Source organism: Psammomys obesus, unplaced genomic scaffold, assembly GCF_907164565.1.
Source record: "Psammomys obesus unplaced genomic scaffold, mPsaObe1.curated_primary_1811, whole genome shotgun sequence".
NCBI lineage: Eukaryota > Metazoa > Chordata > Mammalia > Rodentia > Muridae > Psammomys > Psammomys obesus.
In genome coordinates this window covers 1,832,435-1,859,371 of record NW_026594263.1, presented here as the reverse complement: position 1 = coordinate 1,859,371, position 26,937 = coordinate 1,832,435, and the positions used below count along the sequence as shown (strand labels likewise).

At 40.1% G+C, this 26,937-nt stretch overlaps 1 protein-coding gene and 1 pseudogene across 4 annotated transcripts in view; one reads left to right on the top strand and one right to left on the bottom strand.

The window, feature by feature from the left end:
* Positions 1–26,937, bottom strand: part of Vsig1 (V-set and immunoglobulin domain containing 1) — a 198,252-nt gene that overhangs the window by 99,441 nt on the left and 71,874 nt on the right. The window lies entirely within an intron of this gene.
* LOC129685032 (histone H3.3-like) lies at positions 5,824–8,926 on the top strand (annotated as a pseudogene).

The following is a 26,937-nucleotide window of genomic DNA, read 5'->3' as shown; positions in this document are numbered from 1 at the left end:
TTTCTTTTTTTTTTTTTTTTTTTTTTTTTTCGACAGGTGAATTCATATTGTATTTTTTTTTCTTTTTAGTTACATTTTGTTAACTCCGTGTCCCAGCTGTATCCCGCTCCCTCATTCCCTCCCCAACCCCACACTCCCTCCCTGGTCTCCTCCCTGCCCCTTTCCAAGTCCCCTGATAGGGGAGGACCTCCTCCCCTTTCATCTGTCCCTGTTTTATCAGACCAAGTAGTTTTCCAAAGTAAGGGGGACACGGACTATTTCTAACAGGATCTCAAGGGCAGGCTGTTTGACACCTCCCCCCAGGGGAGGAGCAGTCTGTTAGGCCACCGAGGAGGACTTTGCAGCCAGCCCTGAAGATACCTGATAGAATGACTCTTAACACGTCCACGCTCCCTTCCTCTGTTTCTAGTTGGAATCTAAATGAAGAGCTATAGTTGTCGAGAGCGCAGGTTTTGGTGTCATAGGTTTGAATTTTCACTCTGAGGACTTGCTAATCCATATGACCTTAGATAATTACTTAATATTGCTGGGATTCATGCACAGTATCATAAAATAAAATCTACTTCGCAGAATTAAATGAGAAAATATAATAACATACAAGGCCTTCCAAAGATACATTTTTAAATAGTAAAAGTTCACTTTGCTTTTATTAATATCTATTTCTTTTATGAAAGTTGGCATATGCCCAGTCTAGTCTAATACTGATTAAAGAGTGTTTTGTGAAATGGAGCATGAAATAGACACACTTGAGAATGGAACAATCTCTTGCCCTTCCAGCATTTTCTGAGAAGATTTCCTACATATGGAAAAACAAGAAAGCAAAGTGAGCAAGAGAAAGTGAAACAGCCATTTGTTTGAAACTCGGAAATAATGGGAAGCAACTTGGGTTTGGAAAGCAGGAAAGAGAGAAACATGTGGGAAGAAAGGGGCTTGGGTCTGGAAAGAGAGCTCAGCAGTTCAGAACACTGGCAACTTTTCCTGAGGACCCAGGTTCAATTCCCAGCACCCAGACTGTCTAAGTCTATTTGTAACTGCGCTCCCAGGGGGATTTGGCACCCTCATCTGGCCGCTACAACCACTGCATACTCATGATTCACAGACATACATGCAGGAAAAATACTCAGTCACAGAAAATAAAAATAAAAGTTAAAATAAAAACCTAGCCCTCCCTGCCTCTTATCCAGAGTTGCTGCCCCTGAAGTTGTCACTCTCAGGAGTTCTTTTCTCTTTCTTAATAAATTGTCTCTTTTTCTATTACTTACTCTGTGTCTCTGGTGCAATTCTTTGCCCTGGAACAAAAGGACCTGGAAATCTCAGCAGTTGCCACCTGGACTCAGATCTATGACTACAACAGAAGCTCACAGATAATAGAAAGCTGAAGAGACTTGTCTACCAAATGATATGTGAATGCTAAATGGAAGGACTGTCATTTTAAGGTATATACTACAGCTCGTACCACACTGAAAGTGTCAAGAGTTTATTGAGAGGTACCCGAGCACGCTTAATTTCCTTTTCTTATCTATTAACTTCCTCCTCAGTATACTTCCAGGCCTTCAATTTCTCCCACCAGGTTCTCTTATCAGTTTAAGTCCTCAAACAGCAACTGGTGTGGTTGAGACACACCTATAATCCCAGCTTACACAAGAGCCCAAGGTAAGGAGACTGTCTGGGCAACACAATGAGACCCTATCAAAGGAAGCGTCAGAAGAAGAGAGCGATAGAGTGAAGGAAAGAAAGGAGAAAATAAAGAAAAAATAAAAGATTTAGGACACAGCTCAGTGGTAGTGCCTTCCAATGATAAGGCCCTGCGCTTGATTTCCAATCAAAAAACATGTTCAACTCTACTACGATGTGAAGAAATAGGAAGCTGGTAACTGAACACTAACACCTAACCTCTGTTTAGGTTAAAGAATTAGCCCCTGACCCCTGGTTGCTTCCTAGGGCTCTAGATCATACATAGCAAATGGGCTATGTATGATTGGTGGTGAGAAAAGAGAGGGGAAGAAAAGGCTTACCATTAATATCCTAATTGCAGCAGGTGATAAGAATTCAGTTACCTGGGGAAAGAGACTTTAGTTACTGATGTGTGTGAATCTGGAACATGGGAGTGGCATCTGTGGAGATTTTCAGTTTCTCATGCCCCAGAGCAAAACCCTACCCCATGAATAAGAAGGTAAGGTTAATAGGAATAGAAAGTAATTAAGAGAAGGGCACTCCTGAGACTAGGAGCGAACTCGTGAGCTGGGAGAACTGTACGCATGTGCTCCAAAGCACTGGGCCAAGAGTCTTAGGATCCTTCTGGTTACTTACATAGCTCCCACCCCCTCCAAATACGGTGTGAGCTTTACTTTCATGTATTCTGTTGGATGTAGCCCAGGTGAGGAAAAATTCCCAGTCTTCTGCCAACTGGCTTCTTTAATGCATTAATATTGATGCAACTCTCAATAGCCCTTACTCACCTGTTAAGTGTCCATTCCCATGGAAGCCATTTGCCACCAGCAGACATTTCCTTTTTAAAAAGGCTTTTAAAAAAAATTGATATGTGTGTGTTGTTTGTTCAGACACATGCCGCAGTATGGTTCCACCATGGGCTCTAGGGCTCAAATGCGCTCTCAGGCTTGTGCAGGAAGTACTTTCGCCTGCTGGATCATTTTCCTGGCCCAGCCAGCAAACACTTCTTGAGCACCTGCAGTAACAGGTACTTAGAAGCTGTTTTATTTTAAAAGCATTGTCCCCTCACTTGGGCTCAAAAGCTAACTAAAAGCATGATAAATGTTATTCTTGCCTTTAATTTTATTATTAATAGTGTATATATTTTATGAGTGTTTTGATTGCATGTATGTTCATGTGCCACACATATACCTGATGCCCTCACAGACCAGTAGAGAGGGTCAGATGCCCTGGAAATGAAGTTACTGTTGTTTGTTAGCTACACTGTGGGTGCTGGAATTGAACCTGGGTCCTCTGCAAGAGCAACAAATACTCTAAACTGCTGAGCCATCCCTCCAACTTCTATCTGAAGTTTACTTTTAAAGTAAAATGTAATGACATTACTTCTCCCCTTGCCTTTTCTCCTCTAACCCCTCCTATGTGAACCTTCTTCCAATACCTCCATGCCCATCCTCACTCCCTCATGAATTAGCAGTCTCTTTTCTTTGACTATCATTGCTACATACATGCATAAATACAAAATAAAACCCATTGAGTCCATTTTTGTCACTTGTGCTCATAGGATTGCAGTATTGCACTTGGTATTGGATAACAAATTAAGGATTTACCTCTGACTTTATTGTGCATACATCTCTTTTACTTTGGGTCAACCTGCCTGCTAAAATCTGTTAGTCACACAAAGAATACCTGTGTACCTAATCTATCTCATCTCTCTTCAAGGCCAAAGGCACAGAGCTGGGGCATTACAGGTGTGCATTGTCTCATTGTGTGTTGGGACATGTCCACAAGTGCAAAGTGAGCATAATTTGTTCAGAGCAAAGACCACGACAAAGCCACATGAAGCAACAGTGAGGAAGCAATGCCAGAAACTCCTTGGATTAATTTTAAATTAATTTTGCTCATTGTATACCCACAACCCTTTCACTGATTGCTGGCAAATTATTTGTGACCTCACATTCAGTTACCTGAAACGATGTGGGGTGACAACCCACAGCATCAGAAGTAGGACCCTAGTACACTAAGTCCCCCACTGTTCACCTTCATAACTATAGACACACTGATACATACCCTTCCAGGACAGACTTCAATGGTGCTTGTAAAGCAGAAATGCTCTAGTACATGTTTAACACCAGTTTTCAGGGGCAGAGGAAGGAGTATCCCTGATGTTCCATGTTTGAAAATGTAACATTATACCTCCTCTCATTATGCCCAATTTAAGGCTACCAATGCAACCTCATTGAAACCTTAAAGAGGGGCTGGGGAGACGGCTTAGCAGGTAAAACATTTGCTATAAAAGCAGGAGTACAAGAAGTCATATTTCTAGCACCCATGGAGAGGGCCATCTTTAATCCTATCACTCTGAAGTTAAAGACAGAACAGAGAGCTCTTGGTTCATGTAAGGGAACAAGCCTCACTTGATTAGGTTGAAAGCACCATGGAACTTCCACAAATGTTCACAGGCATGTGCATATGCACCATCCCCCACATAAGAATGCACATTACATACATACGAAAAAAATAGGAGCCTTAAGAATAATTGAAGGGGGGCCGGAGAGATGGCTCAGAGGTTAAGAGCACTGGCTGCTCTTCCAGAGGTCCTGAGTCCAATTCCTAGCAACCACATGGAGGCTCATAACCATCTAGAATGAGATATGGTATATGGTGCCTTCTTCTGGTGGGGCATTGTATACATAATAAATAAATAAGTCTTTAAAAAGAGTAATTGAAGGTAAAAGATACTAAAGTAATTGGGAATTGATTCATTTGAATATTACCTATATTTAACATGATTTATTTAATTATAACACTGTGATTATATGTATATAGATATGCATATATATGTGTGTGTATGTATATATATGTGCATATATATATGTATATAGCATATATATCACTCACTTTGTAGATCAGGCTGGCTTCAAACTCAATGATCTCCCTGCCTCTGCCTCCCAGAGTGCTGGGGTTAAAGGCATAAACTACTGTGCCCAGCTCACTGTGTTATATTTTATTAATCACTGTTGACCAACTAATTAAAAAAAAAAAAACATGACATGACATGAACTCAGTGGCTGGCTCTTTTGATCACCTCTCCCTGAGTGGGGAGCAGCCTTGCTAGGCCACAGAGGAGGAAAATGAAGCCAGTCCTGATGAGAACTGATAAGCTAGGGTCAGATGGAAGGGAAGGAGGACCTCCCCTACCAGTGGACTAGGGGAGGGGCATGGGAGGAGATGAAGGAGGGAAATGAGGGAGTGGGCTACAACTGGGATACAAAGTGAATAAACTGTAATATATAGATATATATTACATATTATATATGTATATATATTACATATTATATATGTATATATGTATATATTACATATTATATATGTATATATATTATATATATATATAATATATATATATATATATAATTTTAAAAAAGGAAAAAAAAAAAGACCTGTCAGCTTTCAAACCACTATGGGTCACCTGCAACAGACTACTGAAAGTATTCTAGGAAAAATCAACCGTTTTAATTATTGTTCCCACAAGTATGATATAGAAGCCTGTAAAATCTGCCAAATGAATGTCATTCCTTTGATCTGTGCTCTTTGATTGACATACTGAAAGAGAAATATATGAATAAGAACACTTAAGTTCTTTTGTTTTCTTTTTTTTGAGACAGGGTTTCACTACGAAACCCTGGCTAGTCTAAAAGTTGCTGTGTAGACCTTTTTGGCTTCACATTTGGGGTGACCTCCCCACCTCTGTCTCCCAAGTGCTGACATTACAGGACTATACTGCCATTCCTGGAAAGAACACTTAAATTCAAATCCCAAACTTATCAGGAATGAGGTGTGACAACCTATTTGGACGCAAGGTTCGGAATAAAGGAATTTAAAAAGTGTTACTTTTAAATGACTTTCTGGGGCAGGAGAGATGGCCCAGTAATTACTTGTAGCGGGAATTCTGAATGCTGGTTGACATACAATCAGGCAAATTTAAAATGTACAATTTATCAGTTTTTTAAAAAAAATCATTACAAGCAATTGTGTTCGCAGCCATTGCTGGGCCGCCGCTGCGAAGCTGCCACTCTCTAATGCCAGCGCCACCTCTTGCTTGCAGAGCTCCAGCCAAAGAAGAAGGAGGGTAAGTAAGGAGGTGCCCTTACCATGGCTCCTACAGAGCAGCCTGCCTGCAAATCCAACTGTGGTAAAGCACCCAGGAAACAACGGACTACAAAAGCCGCTCGCAAGAGTGCGCCCTCTACTGGAGGAGTGAAGACACCTCATCCTCACAGGCCCGGTACTGTGGCACTCCGTGAAAATAGACGCTGTCAGAAGTCCACTAAACTTGTCATTCGCAAACTCCACTTCCAGCGTCTGGCGCGAGAAATTGCTCAGGACTTCAAAAAATATCTGTGCTTCCAGGGTGCAGCTATTAGTGCCTTTCAGGAGGTAAGTGAGGCCTATCTGGCTGGCCTTTTGAAGATACCAACCTGTGTGCTATCAATGCCAAAGGTGTAACAATTAATGCCAAAAGATATCCAGCTAAGAAAAACTTCAAGTCTCTGAAGAAAGAAATTGAAGAAGATCTCAGAGGATGGAAAGATCTCCCGTGCTCATGGATTGGTAGGATTAACATTGTGAAAATGGCCATCCTGCCAAAAGCAATCTACAGATTCAATGCAATTCCCATCAAAATACCAACTCAATTCTTTCCAGACCTTGAAAAAAAGATTCTCAGCTTCATATGGAGAAACAAAAAACCCAGAATCTCCAAAACAATCCTGTACAACAACAGATCTTCTGGAGGTATCTCCATCCCCGATCTCAAGTTGTACTACAGGGCAACAGTAATAAAAACTGCATGGTATTGGCATAGAAACAGAAAGGAGGATCAATGGAACAGCATAGAAGACCCAGAAATAAACCCACACACCTATGAATACTCGATTTTTTGACAAAGAAGCCAAAACCATTCAATGGAAAACAGACAGCATCTTCAACAAATGGTGCTGGTCCAACTGGATGTCCACATGCAGAAAAATGAAAATAGATCTATATTTATCACCCTGCACAAAACTAAAGTCCAAGTGGATCAAAGACCTCAACATAAAACCAGATACTCTAAATCTGTTAGAAGAAAAAGTGGGTTACAGCCTAGAACTCATTGGCATAGGAGACAACTTCCTGAACAGAACACCAACAGCACAGGCTCTAAGAGCAACAATCAATAAATGGGACCTCATGAAACTGAAAAGCTTTTGTAAAGCAAAGGACACCGTCATCAAAACAAAACAATTGCCTACAGATTGGGAAAGAATCTTCACTAACCCTTTATCTGACAGAGGACTAATATCAAGTATATATAAAGAACTAAAGAAGCTGAAAAGCTGCAAACCAAGTAATCCAATTAAAAAATGGGGAACAGAGCTAAACAGAGAATTCTCGACAGAGGAATATCGAATGGCAGAGAAACACTTAAAGAAATGCTCATCCTCATTAGCCATCAGGGAAATGCAAATCAAAACAACCCTGAGATTTCACCTTACACCCATCAGAATGGCCAAGATGAAAAACTCAAGGGACAACACATGCTGGAGAGGTTGTGGAGAAAGGGGAACCCTCCTCCACTGCTGGTGGGAATGTAAACTGGTACAACCACTCTGGAAATCTATCTGGCGCTTTCTCAGACATTTAGGAATAGTTCTTCCTCAAGACCCAGCTATACCACTGCTAGGTATATACCCAAAGTTTGCTCAAGTACACAAAAGGGATATTTGCTCAACCATGTTTATAGCAGCTTTATTTGTAATAGCCAGAACCTGGAAACAACCCAGATGTCCATCAATTGAGGAATGGGTATAGAAATTGTGGTATTTTTACACAATGGAATACTACTCAGCAATCAAAAAGGAGGAAATCATGAAATTTGCAGGCAAATGGTGGGATCTAGAAAAGATCATCCTGAGTGAAATATCCCAGAAGGAGAAAAACAAACACGGTATATACTCACTTATATAGACCTATAAGATGTGATAAACATAATGAAATCTGTACACCTAAAAAAGATAATCAAGAGAGGGGACAAGAGGTAAGATGATCAATCCTCGTTTAGAAAGACAGATGGGATGTGCATTGAACGTATGCGCATTTGAAAGACTCTAACTAGCAGTGTTTTCAAAGCAAAGACTCATGACCAAACCTTTGGCAGAGTACAGGGAATCATAAGAAAGAAGGGGAGTTAGTCTGATGGGGAAAGGATAGGAGCTCCACAAGGACCAAATATATCTGGGCACAGGGTCTTTTCTGAGACTGACATTCAGCCAAGGACCATGTATGGATATAACCTAGAACCTCTGCTCAGATGTAGCCTGTAACCAATTGGTTTCCCATAGAGGGGAACAAGGACTATTTCTAACAGGAACTCAATGACTGGCTCTTTGGCCTCCCCACCCCCCAAGGGAGGAGCAGTCCTGTTAGGCCACAGAGGAGAGCTTTGCAGCCAGTCCTGAAGATACCTGATAAAACAGGATCAGATGAATGGGGAGGAGGTCCCCCCTATCAGTGGACTTGGAAAGGGGCACAGTGGAGATGAGGGAGGGAGGGAGGGACTGGAAGGGAATGAGAGATGGGGACACAGCTGGGATACAGAGTTAATAAAATGTAACTGATAAGAAAAAAATAAAATTAAAAAAAAAGAATACACAGGCAACTCTCATTACAGAGCAACTGTCAATCATCCTCAGCAAATCATGTTCTCCTTTTGAAATCTTCAGCCAAACAGCATCTTCTTGTATTGTGATATACATATTCCTGGGCCAAATGAATTTTATAAAATTATAAGTTATAATTCTGAAATGCAACGTAGTTCAACTCAACTCCTGCATAATTCTGACTTAAGTAGTTTGTGTGTGGCATTAGCACTAAGTAACTTCAATATGTAAGTAAAAAGGATAGTATTACTGTTTTGTAACGAAGAAATAGAACTCTGAGAGATTGTATGCATCTTTAGGATTGGTAAAACTCATGTTACCAAAACAAAAAAATAATGATAATAAATGAAATCAAATATTTATTTCTTCATCAAAATACCATAGTGTTCTAATACCTTTCTATGGAAGCTATATATCAGATAATGTGTGATGGTTAATTTTATATGCCAATTTGACTTAATTAAGAGTTTTTTGGGGTAGCTGGTAAACTATTGTTCTTGAAAAAAAAAAAAAAAGATATCCAGCTAGCATGCTGCATACGCGGAGAACGTGCCTAAGAGTCCACTATGAGGGGAAACATTTCATAAAAAAAAAAAAAATTACCTCTTCTTCCTGTTATGAGTAGTTCTGAATGTTAGATATTTTTTCCATGGGGTCAAAGGTACCTAAGTATATGAGTGTGAGTAGAAAAATAGGGGACAGAAATCAGGTATTGACAATTTTTCTATTTTCATTTGTGTGTGAATTTTTCATATAAATGAAGATGTAAAGCATTAATGCAAGCAAAATGTTTCAGTGAACACATTTCAACAGTTCAACTTTATAACAATTATAAATAAAACTGTTAAAATTTTCTAGACAATGTCAGCATTTGAATTCTTTTTTAAATAAGTAAATTTCTTATTGAAGGCAACTAAAAAAAATCATTACAAAAAGCAAGATAATGAACATACCTATCATTGCAAACATTTTCTTGAATCCCTCCTAAATACATCCCCTTCCGAAGAAACTTCTGATATTCTATGGAATACTTTCTCAATTTTCTAGAATTTTACAAAAGTGAAATTATATATTCTATACTCTTTTATATCTTCTTTCATTCAGCCTATTTATCATGGGAATCACACATATTTTTGTATGAGTCAATAATTTTCTTTTTAAAAATTTGGTGTATTCCATCAAATGGCTCCAAGGAAGACCCTAGGGAAGATGCTCAATCCTCATTCAGAAAGGCAAAATCAATAGATATTGGAAGCAGGAGAAGACAGGGAATAGGACAGGAGCCTACCACAGAGGGCCTCTGAAAGACTCTACTGATTGAGTTATTGAACCAGAGGCTGAGACTCATAGCCAAAGTTTGGGCAGACTGTATTGAATTTTATGAAAAGAAAGATAGAAAGACCTGGAAGGGGCAGGAGCTCCAAAAGGAGACCAACAGAGCCAAAATAAAAAATAAAAAACTGGGCTCTGGGGGCCAAGACAAGACTGATACCCCAACCAAGGACCATGTATGGAGAAGACCTAAAACCCCAGCCCAGATGTAGCCCATAGACTCACTCTCCAAGTGAGTACCCTAGTAAGAGGAGCAGGGGCTGTCACTGGCATGAACTCAGTGGCCTGTTCTTTAATCACCTCCCCCTGAGGGGGAAGCAGCCTTGCCAGGCCACAAAGGAAGAGAATTCAGGAAGTCCTGATAGACATGATAGGCTAGGCTCACATAAAAGGGGAGGAGGACCTCCCTATCAGTGGACTTGGAGAAGCACATAAGAGACGAGGGGGGGGGCTACAGCCAGGATACAAAGTGAATAAATTGTAACAAATAATAAATAAAAGTTTAAAAATGTAAAACTTATAAATTCATTTATTGATTCCTACTGATGGCATTTGAGTTGTTTATAAAGCTGTTCTAAACAATTATGTGAAAGTTGATATGTGGGGGTCCAAGATGGCGGTGACCAGCGCACACCATATCTGAGGGGCACAGGATCCAAAACTCGAAAATTGGTAAGTGGAGGGGCAGCTGAAGCCAGAACATCCACTTTAGGCTTCCTGGGTGATAGGAGACAACCCGTGAGCTGAGACTTTGGATCCAGTTCAGGAGCTGACATCTGCGGGGCCTGAGAGTGGTGAATATTTAACCCCCCTGCACCTCCTCTTGCCCCAAGCACAGGCCACCCTCCTTGGAGGAGGCAGCCAGAAGTGGCGGCTGCTCCAAACACTGGCCTCCTTGCTTAGCAGAGGCTGCAGTGATTGCCCCAAGTACGAGCCTCTCTGTCTGCTAACTGAGACAGCAGAGGCAGGCCTCTTACGTCTGCTGTGACAGCAGGGCACAGTGTGGGTCTCATAGGTGTGCAGAGGGCTATACAGGCCTCTCAGAGCGTCCCAGAGGGTGGCTGTACCAGCCTCCCAGGTCTGCAGAGGTAGAGGGGTAGCAGCTAGCCACAACAAGAGCCTCTGGGCTTGGTGAATGAGACAGCAGAGGTGGCTACCCCAAGTACAGATCTCCTTGCCTACCAAACAAACAGTGGACACCAATGAGCTGATAGATCTCATACAGTCTCATTTAATCCTGTAGGCTCAAATCTGACAGTAGAGAACAGGGGGAATCACTGTGCTTGCCAGTTAGGCCTGCTAATGAGTGAGTGAACCTTCAAGTGAGGGCATGCAGAGCCCCAGATCCAGGGTCCCTCTATACTAGCAGCCAGAAATTGGATCCATCCCACCCACAGTCCAACTGTGGCCAACATAGAGATTCTTGGGACAGAGTTCTCAACACTGAAACCCCTGTTTTGTGGGTCTACCAGTGGAGTCCAGGCAAACAATTCCTGGAGCCCAGACAGATCTGAATACCAAGAGGACAGTAAGACAGGCCTGAAGACCACTGAGGTATTCAGAGCACCTGCACCTGCACATTATACCCTAGAACAGCACGCCTTCCAATGATTAAGTGCCATCCTTCCAGGCATCTACACACAGGCTCTGGCACCCTGTCCCTCAAAACACACTTCCACACACATACACACATACACACACACGCTCTTGACCTTCCTCCCTTAGCTACAGCTGAAACACAAACATCCACTCTCAAACTGGTGGACTCTCTCATATTCCTGAAGAACACTCCACACACCAGAGACAGATGGACCCAGTCTGAAGTACAGATAGATCTGAATACCAGGAGGACAGTACAACAGGCCTGTAGGCCACTGAGTTATTCAGGGTACCTTGGCATGTGTATTGTGCCCCTGAACAGAGCCAGCCCCATCATCCCCTCCCCCACTTAGGCTCTGCCCTTCCAGGCATCTACATGCTCTAACACCCTCTCCCTCAAGGCACACTGCCAAGCACACGCCTGCTCTTGCACATATACACCTGCGACCTTCCTCCATTAGCTAAACTGAAACACCAACATCCACTCTCAAATGGGTGGACTTCTTTCATATTCCTGAAGAATACTCCAGACACCATTCTGAAGTACAGACCAGGAAAAAAAAAAAAACAGCAAAGGCTACAGATAAGCAGACAGCTAGATGTTAGCTTAAAAACACACCCAACAAAAATCAGGACATCATGGCTTCACCAGCAACCCCCAGAAACAATAGATATTTTAATTCATCAGAAACACAGGAAGGCGGGGCAAGATGGCGGCACCGGGAGGACTCTCATTCTGAGCAGCAGCAGCAGGATCAGCACAGTGACCAGCAATCAGAACTCACGGCCATAAAACAGTCATTGTGTTTCCCAGGTGAGAGGATACCTCACGGTGGGGGATTCAATCAGCTTTTAACTCACCCGGCTAAACCACGGAAGACATCCTGGTTCCACCAGACGCTTGGCTGCCGGCTGCCGGCCGCCAGCCCCAGCCCCAGCCCAGAGCCACAAGCCAGTGTCTCTGCTCACGGTCCCAGACTGAACCGTGCACACCACACTATCAGAGACTGGAATTTTCAGTCGAGAGATAACTCCACGGTACAGGAAACGATTGGGACCGACCTTAGGTCACCCAGATATCCCCTGAAAAAGACTTGAGTTCCACGGGACCCCCAGGAGCCAGCCTGGAGCCAGAGCCAGGGACCCAGGCTCCAGCACAGAGCCCTGCCTGCCTGCGCGCCTGATTTGCCGCCTGAGATAGAACTGTGGGCACCAGGGCACCAGCGATTGAATTTCACTGTCCGGTGCAAACACAAGGGAGGGAAACGGCTGGTCTGATCTCAGAGCACTCAGCCGACACCCCCACCCCGAAAAGGTCCCGGGAAAATTACCCAGTTTAGGCAGACACCCAGGCTCCCAAAGGCCGGAAAGGCAGACACAGGCAGTTTCTGTGTGCCAGACAGCTGGCGGAGACTGAGCCGCCATCACTCAGCTGTGCTCCAGACACAGGCAGTTTCTGCGGACACTGAGCAGTGCACACCAGGGCAAAAAAAGAAACTGGGAGTCCCAGTCTCCAGAGAATCCACAGGGAAGGAAGGAAACTGTACTGACTTAAATCACCCAATCGTTCCCTGGAAAAAGCTAGCAGACCGGCGGGGCCGAGCCGTCATCACTCAGCTGTGCTCCAGACACAGGCACAAACAGTTGCTGCGCGCCAGATGTCCAACTGGGTCACAGCAGCTGATCATTAAATTTACAGCAAGAAACCCAGAAACAGGGCAGCTGTCCTCAGGACTTCCCTGGGTGAGAGGAGAACCCTCTCGACTAACAAAGACCACAGTTACCACTCAGGTATCTATCCCTGAGGTGAGCAGCAGCAACTCCTGAAAAAACACCAGCCATCCAGGGACTATACCCAAAAAGCTGAGAAGACATCCTTCAGGAAAAAACAGCTTTCTGCAAAGGGGATTCTCTCCACCACAGGATCCCCAGGAACCACCAGAAAATAACCCCAAACGTCTAAGATAGCACAATGGGTAGAGGCCAGCGTAAAAGCTCAAGCAACAAAAGACAGAGCAATATGGCATCTCCAGAACCCAGTTACCCAGGGGCAAGGAGCCCTGGACACCCCAGCATAACTGAAATCCAAGTAGATGACCTAACAACTATGCTCATGAAGATGATAACAGAAGAAACAAATAAGATACATAAAGACACAGAGGAAGATAAACTCAAACAGAATATTGCCATCCGTAAAGAAATAAAGGAAGCTGCAGCCAAACAGTTTATGGCCTTTAGAAAGGAAATGCTTAAAGTACTGAATGGAATAAAAGAAACAGAGTTGAAGGAACTAAAAGAAAAACAGGAAATTACAATCAGACAGGTGAGGGAAGTAAACAAAACAACTCAAGACCTGAAGATAAAATTGGAAAAATTAAAGAAAACACAAATGGAGGAAATAATGGAGAGGAAGAATCTAGGGAAGAAAACAGGAACTACAGAGGTAAGCATAACCAACAGACTACAAGAGATGGAAGAAACAATCTCAGGTGTAGAAGATACAATGGAAGAAATAGATGTATCTGTCAAATAAAATGTTAAATCCAAAAAATTCCTGACACAGACCGTCCAAGAAATCCAAGACAATATGAAAAGACAAAACCTAAAAAATAATAGGAATGGAGGAAAAAGAAGACTCCCTTCTCCAAAGCCCAGAAAATATTTTCAACAAAATCATTGAAGAAAAATTCCCCAAGTTAAAGGAGAGGCCAATAAGGATACATGAGGCCTACAGAACACCCAACAAATTTGACCAGAAAAGAAAAACCTCCTGCCACATAATAATCAAAACAGTAAGTTTACAGAACAAAGAAAAAATACTAAAAGCTGCAAGGGAAAAAGGCCAAGTAACATATAACGGCAAACCCATTAGAATCACACCTGACTTTTCAACAGAAACTACGAAAGCCAGAAGGGCCTGGACAGATATCATGCAGACCCTAAGAGAAAACACAGGAAATAATTAACCTTACTACAGCAAAAACAAAAAGCAACCAAGCACACAACCTGACGACCAGAGTCAACATCAAAATCAAGGGATCTAACAGCCACTGGTCATTAATCTCTCTCAACATCAATGGACTCAACTCTCCAATAAAAAGACACACATTAACAAAATGGATACTTAAACAAAACCCAGCAATCTGTTGCATGCAAGAAACACACCTAAGACACAAAGATAGACATTACCTGAGGGTAAAGGGTTGGAAGACAACTTTCCAAGAAAACGGACCCAAGAAAAAAGCAGGAGTAGCCATTCTAATATCTGATCAAATAGACTTTCAACCAAAATTAATAAAAAGAGATGGAGAAGGACACTTCATACTCATCAAAGGAAAATTCCACCAGGAAGACATCACAATCCTGAACATCTATGCCCCAAATACAAGAGCACCCACATTTGTTAAAGAAACATTGATAAAATTTAAACCACATATAGATCCCCACACATTAATAGTGGGAGACTTCAACACCCCACTCTCAACAAAGGACAGGTCAACAAAACAGAAATTAAACAAAGAAACAATGTCGCTGACAGAGGTCATGAATCAATTGGACCTAACAGACATTTATAGAACTTTACACCCAAACACAAAAGAATTTACCTTCTTCTCAGCACATCATGGAACCTTCTCCAAAATAGACCATATAGTTGGTCACCAGGCAAGCCTCAACAGATACAAGAAGATTGAAATAATACCTTGTATCTTGTCTGATCACCATGGAATAAAGCTGGACCTCAACAATAACAGAGATAGCAAAAAGCCTACACACACATGGAAACTGAGCAACTTGTTACTAAATGACAGCTGGGTCAGGGAAGAAATAAAGAAAGAAACTAAAGTTTTTCTAGAAATCGATGAAAATGAAGACACAACATACCCAAACTTGTGGGACACAATGAAAGCAGTGCTAAGAGGAAAGTTCATAGCACTAAGTGCCTTCAAGAAGAAATCCGAGACAGCTCATTCAAGCAACTTAATGGCCCACTTAAAAACCCTAGAAAAAGAAGAAGCAGACACACCGAAAAGGAGTAGACGGCTGGAAATAATCAAACTCAGGGCTGAAATCAATCAATTGGAAACAAATAAAACAATTCAAAGAATCAATGAAACCAAGAGCTGCTTCTTTAAGAAAATCAACAAGATCGACAGACCCTTAGCCAAGCTAAGTAAAAGGCAGAGAGACACCACCCAAATCAACAAAATCAGAAATGAAAAGGGGGACATAACTACAGACACTGAGGAAATCCAAACAAGCATTAGGACATACTTCAAAAGTTTATATGCCACAAAATTTGAAAATCTAAATGAAATGGACAATTTTCTTGATCGATTTGACTTACCAAAGCTGAATCAGGACCAGGTAAATCAACTAAATAGTCGTATGTCCCCCAAAGAAATAGAAGCGGTCATTAAGAGTCTCCCATCCAAAAAAAGCCCAGGACCAGATGGCTTCAGCGCAGAATTCTACCAGACCTTCAAAGAAGAGCTAACTCCAATTCTCTTCAAACTATTCCACAAAATAGAAACAGAAGGAACATTACCAAACTCATTCTATGAAGTCACCTTGCTATCTAAACCTCACAAAGACTCAACAAAGAAAGAGAATTTCAGGCCAATCTCCCTTATGAACATTGATGCAAAAATACTTAACAAAATACTTGCAAACCGAATCCAAGAACACATCACAGATATTATCCACTATGACCAAGTAGGCTTCAACCCAGGTATGCAGGGGTGGTTCAATATACGGAAATCCATCAATGTGATCCACCATATTAACAAACTGAAAGAAAAAAAAAACCATGATAATCTCCCTAGATGCTGAAAAAGCATTTGACGAAATCCAACATCCATTCATGTTTAAAGTACTGGAGAGATCAGGGATACAAGGCACATATCTAAACATAGTAAAGGCGATATACAGCAATCCTATAGCCAACATCAAACTGAATGGAGAGAAACTTAAAGCAATCCCACTGAAATCAGGGACAAGACAAGGCTGCCCACTCTCTCCATATCTCTTCAACATAGTGCTGGAAGTCCTTGCAAGAGCAATAAGACAGTTGAAGGAGATCAAGAGGATACAGATTGGAAAAGAAGAAGTCAAATTATCACTATTTGCAGATGATATGATAGTATACATGAGTGACCTCAAAAACTCTACCAGGGAACTCCTACAGTTCATAAACACCTTGAGCAAAGTGGCCGGATACAAAATTAACTCAAAAAAAATCAGTAGCACTACTGTACACAAAAGACAAAAGGCCTGAGAAAGAAATTAGGGAAACAACACCATTCACAATAGCCACAAATGACATAAAGTACCTTGGTGTAACCCTAACCAAACAAGTCAAAGACTTGTATGAAAAAAATTTCAAGTCTCTGAAGAAAGAATTAGAAGAAGGTATGAGAAGATGGAAAGATCTCCCATGCTCATGGCTTGGCAGCATTAACATAGCAAAAATGGCCATCTTACCAAAAGTAATCTACAGATTTAATGCAATTCCCATCAAATTGCCAACACAATTCTTTACAGACCTGGAAAGAAAAATTCTCAACCTCGTATGGAATAACAAGAAACCCAGAATTCCTAAAACAATCCTCTACAATAAAAGATCTTCTGGAGGTAGCTCCATCCCTGATCTCAAGCTGTACTATAGAGCAACAGTTATAAAAACTGCATGGTACTGGCATAGAAACAGAATGGTGGATCAATGGAATCGAACAGAAGACCCAGAAATAAACCCACACACTTATGGACACCTGATTTTTGACAAAGGTGCCAAAACCACAATGGAAAAAAGATAGCATCTCCAACAAATGGTGCTGGTCCAACTGGATGTCTACATGTAGAAAAATGAAAATAGATCCATACTTATCACCCTGCACAAAACTGAAGTCCAAGTGGATCAAAGACCTCAACATAAAACCAGACATATTAAATCGACTAGAAAAAATAGTGGGGAATACCCTAGAACTCATTGGTACAGGAAAGAACTTCCTGAACAGAACACCAACAGCACAGGCTCTGAGAGCAACAATCAATAAATGGGACCTCCTGAAACTGAAAAGCTTCTGTAAAGCAAAGGACACCGTCATCAAAACAAAGCGACTGCCTACAGATTGGGAAAAAATCTTCACCAACCCTTTATCTGACAGAGGACTCAGATCCAGTATATATAAAGAACTAAAGAAGCTGAAAAGCTGCAAACCAAGTAATCCAATTAAAAAATGGGGAACAGAGCTAAACAGAGAATTCTCGACAGAGGAATATCGAATGGCAGAGAAGCACTTAAAGAAATGCTCAACCTCATTAGCAATTAGGGAAATGCAAATCAAAACAACCCAGAGATTTCACCTTACACCCATCAGAATGGCCAAGATGAAAAATTCAAGGGACAACACATGCTGGAGAGGTTGTGGAGAAAGGGGAACCCTCCTCCACTGCTGGTGGGAATGTAAACTTGTACAACCACTCTGGAAATCAATCTGGCGCTTTCTCAGACAACTAGGAATAGCGCTTCCTCAAGATCCAGCCATACCACTCCTAGGCATATATCCAAAAGAGGCTCAACTACACAAAAAGGACATTTGCTCAACCATGTTTGTAGCTGCTTTATTTGTAATAGCCAGAAGCTGGAAACAGCCCAGATGCCCCTCAACTGAAGAATGGATGCAGAAATTGTGGTAAATCTATACAATGGAGTATTACTCTGCAATGAAAAATCAGGAAATCATGAAATTTGAAGGTAAATGGTGGGACCTGGAAAGGATCATCCTGAGTGAGTTGTCCCAGAAGCAGAAAGACACACACGGTATATACTCACTCATATAAACATACAATGATTTTAGTAGGAAAAACCTACTAAAATCGGTACATCTAAACAAACTAAGCAAAAGAGAGGACCCTAACTAAAATGTTCAATCCCCATCCTGAAAGGCAAAGAGGATGGATCAGAAGAAGAAGAAAACAGGAACAACCTAGGAACCTGCTACAGAGGGCCTCTGAAAGCCAGAAGAAGAAAACAGGAAACAAACTAGGAACCTGACACAGAGGGCATCTGAAAGCCTTTGCCCTGCAGACTATCAAAGCAGATGCTGAGCCTGATGGCCAACTGGCGGGCAGAGTGAATGGAATTTTAGGTAAGAAGTGGGAAATAGCAAGAACTGGAGAGGACAGGAACTCTACAAGGAGAGCAACAGAACAAGAAAATTTGAACACAGGGAACTTTCCAAAGACTCATACTCCAACCAAGGACTATTTATGGAGATAACCTAGAACCCCTGCACAGATGTAGCCCATGGCAGTTTAGTGCCAAAGTGGCTTACATAGTGATGGGAAGAGGGACTGCCTCTGACATAAACTTTTTGGCTTGCTTTTTGATCACCTCCCCCTGAGGGGGGAGCAGCCTTACCAGGCCACAGAAGAAGACAATGCAGCCATTCCTAATGTGATCTGATAGACTAAGATCAGAAGGAAGGAGAGGAGGACCTCCCCTATCAGTGGATATGGAGAGGGGCATGCATGCAGAAAGGGAAGGTAGGGTAGTATTGGGAGGGAGGAGGGAAGGGCTTATGGGGGGATACAAAATGGATAAAATGTAATTAATACTAATTAAAAAAGAGGAAAAAAAGAAACACAGGAAAATGATTTTAAAGCTATGCTTTTCCAGTTATTAGAAGCACATAAAGAGGTTATGAACAAAGCTCTCAAAGAAATACAGACAACTACAACCAATCAAGTTGAGGCACAGGTAGAGGCACAGGAGGGGCATATAGGGAGGAATCAAACAAAAAAAAGAAAGAGAAAAAGAAGCCATCATGTAAAGACAGGAATCTACATTGAAACACATGAAGGAAATGGTACAAGACATGAAAACAGAATTAGAATCAATAAAGAAAACACAAACAGAGAAAAGCGTGGAGCTGGAGAATTTAGAGAAAAGATCAGGAACCACAAAGGTAAGCATCACCAACAGAGTACAAGAGATGAAAGAGGGAATATCAGGCACTGAAGATACAACTGCAGAAATTAATACATCTCTCAAAGAAAAAGTAAAATTTGAAAAGTTCCAAACACAAAACATCCAAGAAATCTAGGACACCATGAAAAGATGAAATCTAAGAATAATAGGAATAGGCGAAAAAGAAGATTCCAGGCTTCAAGATCCAGAAAATATTTTCAAGAAAATCATAGATTAAACTTTTCCCTACTGAAAGAAAGAGATATCCATTAATATACAAGAGGCCTAAAGAACACCAAAGAGACTAGACCAGAAAAGAAACGCCTCATGTCACATAAAAGTCAAGACACTAAATCTACAGAACAAAAAAAACAAAAAAAAAATGTTAAAAGTAACAAGGGGAAAATGCCAAATAACATAGAAAGGTAGACTTATCAGAATCACACCAGACTTCTCAATGGAAACTATGACAGCGAAGAGAGCCTGGGCAAAAGTCATGCAGACTCTAAGAGACCACAGATACCAACCCAGACTACTATACCCAGCAAAGTTTCAATCAACATAGATGGAGAAAACAAAATATTCCATGACAAAACTAAACTCAAACAATATCTACACAGCAATCCAGCCCTGCAGAAGATACTAGAAGGAAAACTCCAATCCAACAAAACCAACTACACCCACAAAAACACAGGATGTAGATAACTTCACTACAAAGAATTGAAAGAAAACAAGTATTGAAACACAGTAACACCACCAACTCTACCATTAAAAAAAAAAAAAAAAAAAAAAAACCTAACAGTCATCGGTCACTATTATCTATCAACATCAATGGACTCAACTCTCCAATAAGAAGACACAGACTAACAGAACGGTTGTAGAAGCAGGATCTAACATTCTGCGGCATCTAAGAAACACACCTATGCAAAAAAGATAAACACTACCTCAGAGTAAAGGGCTGGAAAAACGTTTTTCAAGCAAACGAACCCAGAAAAAAAGCTGGGGTAGCTATCGGGATATCTAATTAAATAGATTTTAAACCAAAATTATTCAAAAATGATGAGGAAGGAAACTTCATTCTCATCAAAGGAAAATTCCACCAGGAAGATATCACAATCCTGAACATCTATGCCCCAAATACAAGAGCACCTACATTTGTAAATGAAACATTATTAAAGCTGAAATCACATATCGAGCTCAAAACCTTAATAGTGGAAGACTTCAACACTCCATGCTCAACAAGGGACAGATCGTCTAGACAGAAGCTAAATAGGGAAATAATGACTCTTATAGAAGTCCTAAATCAAATGGACCTAATAGATGTCTACAGAACTTTTCACCCAAACTCAAAAGGGTATAGCTTCTTTTCAGCTCCTCATGGAACCTTTTCAAAAATTGACCATATAGTCGGGCACAAAGTAAACCTCAGTACATACAAGAAGATTGAAATAACCGCTTGTATCCTATCAGACCACAATGCCCTAAAACAAGACCTCAATAACAACAGAAATAACCAAATACTGTGTACATATGGACGTGAAACAACTTTCTACTCAATGACAGCTTGGTAAGGGAAGAAATGAAAAAAGAAATTAGAGACTTCTTAAAATTCAATCAAAATGAAAGCACAATTTACCCAAACTTATGGGACACAATGAAAGCAGTGCTAAGAGGAAAGTTCATAGCACTAACTGCCTCCAGAAAGAAATTTGAGACAGCTCATACAAGCAAATTAACAACACACCTAAAAGCCCTAGGGAAAAATAAAAAAGAAGAAGCAGACACACCCAAGAGGAGTAGACAATTGGAAATAATCAAACTCAGAGCTGAAATCAATGAAATAGAAACAAAGAAAACACTTCAAAGAATCAATAAGACCAAGAGCTGGTTCTTTGAGAAAATCAACAAGATAGACAAACTGTTAGCCAAGCTAACTAAAAGGCAGAGAGACACCACCCAAATCTGGAAAATCAGAAACGGAAAGGGAGACATTAAGGACAGACACTGAGGAAATCCAAACAATCATTAGGTCTTACTACAAAAGCCTATATGCCACAAAATTTGAAAATCTAAAGGAAATGGACAATTTTGATAGAATCCATTTACCAAAATTAAATCAAGATTGGGTAAATAGATTAAATGATCCTATATCCCCCAAAGAAATAGAAGCAGTCATCAAGAGACTCCCTTAAAAAAAAAAAGCCTAGGGCCAGCTCAGAATTCAACCAGACTTTCAAAGAAGAACTAGCTCAAATCTCTTCCAACTATTCCACAAAACAGAAACAGAAGGAACATTACCAAATTCATTCTATGAATCCACATTCACCTTGATACCTAAACCACACAAAGATCCAACAAAAAATGAGAACTTAGACCTATCCTTCTTATGAACATTGATGCAAAAATACTCAATAAAATACTTGCAAACCAAATGCGAATGAGGGAGGGGCCTACAGCTTGGATACAAAATGAAAAAAAAAACTGTAATTAATATAAAAATTTAAAATAAAGCTAATGTGTGTAAATATGTTTTTTCTCTTGGAAAAAAAACAATTACCTAGGAAGGAAATGGTTTGGGTGTGTGTTAGGAAAACATTTAACATTGTGAGTGAGGTGCAATGGCACATATCTATGATCCCAGAACTTAAGAGGCAGAAACAGGAGCACTGTGAGTCTCAAACCTGGGGTTCATAGCAAGACCCTGTCTCAACAACAATGACTACAAAGTGACTCAGCAGGGAAAAGTGCTTGCCACACAAGCCTAGTGGCCTCAATTTGATTCCTGGAACCCATAAAAGTATAAAGAGAGCTCATGAAACCCCACTGTGCATGTGTGTGTGAGCACTGTGAGCAACTGACAAATTGTTTTATATTCCTAGTTATTGTTTAAGTGTTCTGTCCATGTAAATGCTAAATATGGTCAATGTTTTTAATTTAAGCCATTCCAGAGAGTTGTAGCAGTTTCTCATGTGACATTAATTTACATTTTCCTAATGAATAATGGCACTGAATGCTTTTTCATATATTTATTTTTAACTGTTTGTCTTTTTGGTGAAATGTCTGCTCAAATTCTCACCATTTCAAAATTTGAGGTATATTTTCATTAAAGAGTTTTCAAAAATTTTTATACATTGTACATGCCAGCCCTTTGTAAGATACGTATTTTGCAAATATTTCCTTCTGGGTTTTGGGTTGCACTTTTATATATGAAATAGGCAATTTGAACAGAAAACATTTCACAGTCCTACAAAATCCAGTGTATTGGTTTCTCTATTTCTCTTGCTCAAGATTTATGTCTTACTAAATATTTTCCAAACCAAGATGACTAGACATTTCTCCTGATTTCTTTCCAAAAGCTTGATAACAATAATTCTTATATTTGGTCTGGAATTCATTCTGCATTAACATTTATATGTGGAGTGAAAGGTGGGAGGCATTCATTTGCACTAGAACAATTGCTCTAGCACTATTAGTTGAAAAATATCCCTTCTCAGTGAAGTTTGACTTGGAACGTTTATTTAAAAAAATCAGTTGTCTGGGCTGGAGAGATGACTCAGTGGTTAAAAGCACTGGCTGCTCTTTCAGAGGATTCAGGTTCAATTCCTAGCACCCACAGGGCAGCTCCCAACCATATGTGACTCCTGGTCCAGGGGATCTGACACTGTCATACCTATAAGATAAAATTAAATAAATTATTAAAAAATCAGTTATCCATATATAGGATATATTTCTAGACCATTCTGTCCCACTGATTTATATCCTCTTTACACTAGTATTGCTCATGCTCGTTACTGTAGCTCCTTAAGTCTTGCAGTTGGGTAGGCTAATTGCCCTCTGTTCTTATTTTTCAAAGTTCTTTGGGCAATTATACGTCATTTGTGTTTCCGTATGAATTGGGAGATTAAATCTGTCAATTTCTTTCCTGAAAGACCGTATTGATAAATTTTCTCGGTATTACAACAAATCTAGAGGATTTGGTATTACAACAAATGTGGGGTAGTGGAAACCATCATTTTAGTCAGGCATGGTGGGGCATTGCCTGTAATCTCAGTACTCAGGAGAAAGAGGCAGGATTATAAATTCCTGGTCAGCTTGGACCAGTGAATTCAATACTAGCCTTTGCTACATAGAAAGTTTTGGAAACATAGTTATTATAATGGAATTGTTTATCACAAATAAAATTATTGAAATAAAATGGAATCATTTCAAAATTATTGAAATAAGATGGAATCTTTTTAGATCATGGAATCCTCAAAATTGATAATTTGATTTCTTTCTTATCCATTTTCTTTCTATTGTCTTTCTGCTTTAGCTGAGATTTCAAACATCATATAAAGCAGTGAGCATGGATTCCATTCCTTCCCTCGATTTTAGAGGAACTGCCTTCAGATTTTCCACACATGGCTAGAGTATGATCACATGTAACCTGTAATTTGTTGAAGTGTGTTCTTTCTATTTCTGTTTTCTTCAGGAATTTTATCATTAAAGGATGGAGAGATTTATTAAAGGCCCTTTGGGCACCTATTAGATGATCCTAAGACTTCTGTCCTTGGGTTATTAATGTATTGTTTTCTACCTGTTGGTTGCCATACTATGAGCTACTGTTGACATGATATGGTAGAACTTTTTTTATTTTCTTTTTTAAATGAGAATTTCATACATGCATATAATGTGTTTTTATCAAAATCACTCACCTTCCCTTCTCTCCAATTCTTCCACTATCCTCACCCACCTCTTTTCTTTCCCAACTTCATGCATGCTCTCTATTTTTTTAAATCTACAGAGTCCACAGAGTACTTCCTATAAGTATGTGGGGGTAAAAATCACATGCTCCTGATTTCAGCTTTAAATCAGTATTTAATTGAAAAATTAGTATTTAACTGAAAAATCTTAGATCAATGTTTATCATATAAACTGATCTGTGTCTTCTTAGTTTTGATCATATCAAGTTTTGAAATCATAGTGAGGTTGCGTTCAGAGCGTGAGTTTGGTAATATTACTTCCCTTTTATTTTATAGAGTTTAAGGGGTTTTATTAATAGCTCTTCTTTAAAGGTTTGGTAGAATTCAGCAGCAGATCCATCCAGGTGTGAACTTTTCTGTGTTGTATATACTTTTTTTTTTTAATGAGTGCTCTGCTTGTATGTACACCTGCAGGCCAGAAGAGGGCATCAGATCATTTTATAGATGGTTGTGAGCCACCATGTGGTTGCTGGGGATTGAACTCAGGACCTCCGGGAGAGCAACAAGTGCTGTGCTCTTAACCTCTGAGCCACATCTCCAGTCCCTGTTGCTTGCTATCTGTGTTCAAACTGTTTATGTCCTCTTGAAGGAATTTTAGTAAATTTAATACAAATTTACTCTTTCTTCTAGACTTTCCATTTTATGTTCTCTCAGTATTTTCTAATGGTAGTCCTCTCAATTTATTTGGAATCTGTTGTAATATCTTCCCTTTTCATACGTATTTTATTGATTTCTATTTTTTTCTTTCTTTTGGTTAAATTAAATGTTTATCGTTTTGATATCCCAGATGAACCATGTACTTTTCTTTCAGTTTCCATTTCACTTTTTCTGCTCTGATCTTGATGCTTCATGCTTTCAGGTGTGGATTTTACTTGCTCTTCTAAAACTTTGAGGTGAACCCTTATTTGAGATCTCTATGAATTTGTAATGCAAGCACTGAGACTTTTACTCTTGGAACTGTTTTGGTCAAATCCCAGTGTTCTCGTAAGTTGTGCCTAATAAGAGTGAAAAATTGTTCTCCTTGATGTCTTCAGTGAAAATGTTTTAGACTCCAAGCATTTATGCTGTTTTTGAGTTTTTTCTTGTGTCTTAGTAAGGATTACTATTGCTGTGATAAAACATCACAATCAAAAGCAACTTGGGGAAGAAAGGGTTTGATTTGGCTTATATGTTTGTATTACTGTTCATCATGGAAAGAACTCAAGACAGGAACCTAAACATGGGAGGAGCCAATGAAGAAGCCATAAAGAAGTCCTGTACCATCAGCTTGGGGTGGCCCCACCCATAATGGGCTAGGACCTCACCCATTAATCAGTCATTAACAAAATGTACCATAGGCTTATTTACAGCCTGATTTTATGGAGGCATTTTCTTGAATTTTGAAGGCATTTTCTTTTTAATTAATTTATTTTTATTAATTACAGTTTATTCACTTTGTATCCCAGCTGTAGCTCCTCCTTTACTCCCTCCTAATCCCACCCTCTTTCCCTCTTCTCCTCTCATGTCCCTCCTCCAGTCCACTGATAGAGGAGGTCCTCCTCCCTTTCCATATGATCATAGTCTATCAGGTCTCATCAGGACTGGCTGCATTGTCTTCCTCTGTGGCCTGACAAATCTGCTCCCTTCTCAGGTTGAGGTGATCAAAGAGCCAGCCACTGAGTTCATGTCAGAGATAGTCCCTGTTCCCATTACTAGGGTACCCACTTGGATACTTAGCTGCTGTGAGCTACATCTGTTCAGAGGTTCGAGGTTATCTTCATGAATGGTCCTTGGTTGGAGTATCAGTCTCAGAAAAGACTCCTGTGTGAAGGCATTTTCTTGATGGTGGCCCCTTTCTCTTAGATGATGCCAGCTTGTACCAAGTTGATATAATCCTAGCCAGCAACATCTTGCTATTGATTCTGTCTTGATAAGATAGGATATAAGTAATTATTTTGATCATTTTGAATCCATTATGGCTTGCATTGTAGCCTAGAATATGATGTTATAAGCTGTTAAAGAATATCCTGTAGGACTCAGTCAAGTTTATTGTATCTATGCAGTAGTTTACCTCTAAAGCTTACTGTCTTTTAGTTTGGATAGCCTCTCTAAATATGAGACTGAGCTGAGTATGGTGGCATACACCTGTAATCCCAGCAGTTGGGGAGGCAGAGGCAGGTGGATCTCTATGAATTTGAGGCCAGCCTAGTGTACAAAGCGAGTCCAGGACAGCCAAAGCTCACAGAGAGATCCTGTCTAGAAAGAGAACAAAAAAGGAAAAAAGTTAAGATAAAATGTAAATAGATTAAGTGTAAAAGACAGCAACATATGTTTCTACCACAGGATATATTTCTACCACAGAATATATTTCTACCACAGAAATAAATTTCAAATCAAAATAACATTGCTAAAAATAAGTTATTTCATAATGATAAGGTGCCCTACTGATTTTGATGATATAATCCTTCCACATATATCGATCTAATAACTGATATTCTAAGTACTTGATGCAAAAATTGGATGAACGTAAGGAGGAACAGGCAAATCTACAGTCTTAAGAGTCTTCAGTACCCGTGGCTTAATACTTGATATCACATAGAGGCCAACAGGAAGAATATAGAAAATGATGGAATACAAGCTGCCTGTGTATGGCCCAGTGGAAAAGTATCCAAAGAAGAAAAAATAGACTCAATGAAGGAAGATCATCAGTGATTCAAAAGGGAACAATAAGACAACTGAAAGAGCAGAGGGGAAAAAACCAAAGACAAAAAACAACACTGTGTTGTGAAAAGAAGTATGCCAAGCTAAACAGCTTCATCCACTTGGCTCCTCAGTGGGTGAAGATGAAGCCTCATCCGAAAGATGAGTTAGGTAATAAGGATGAAAAGATACAAAAAGATAGGAAGGAAGGAAGGAAGGAAGGAAGGAAGGAAGGAAGGAAGGAAGG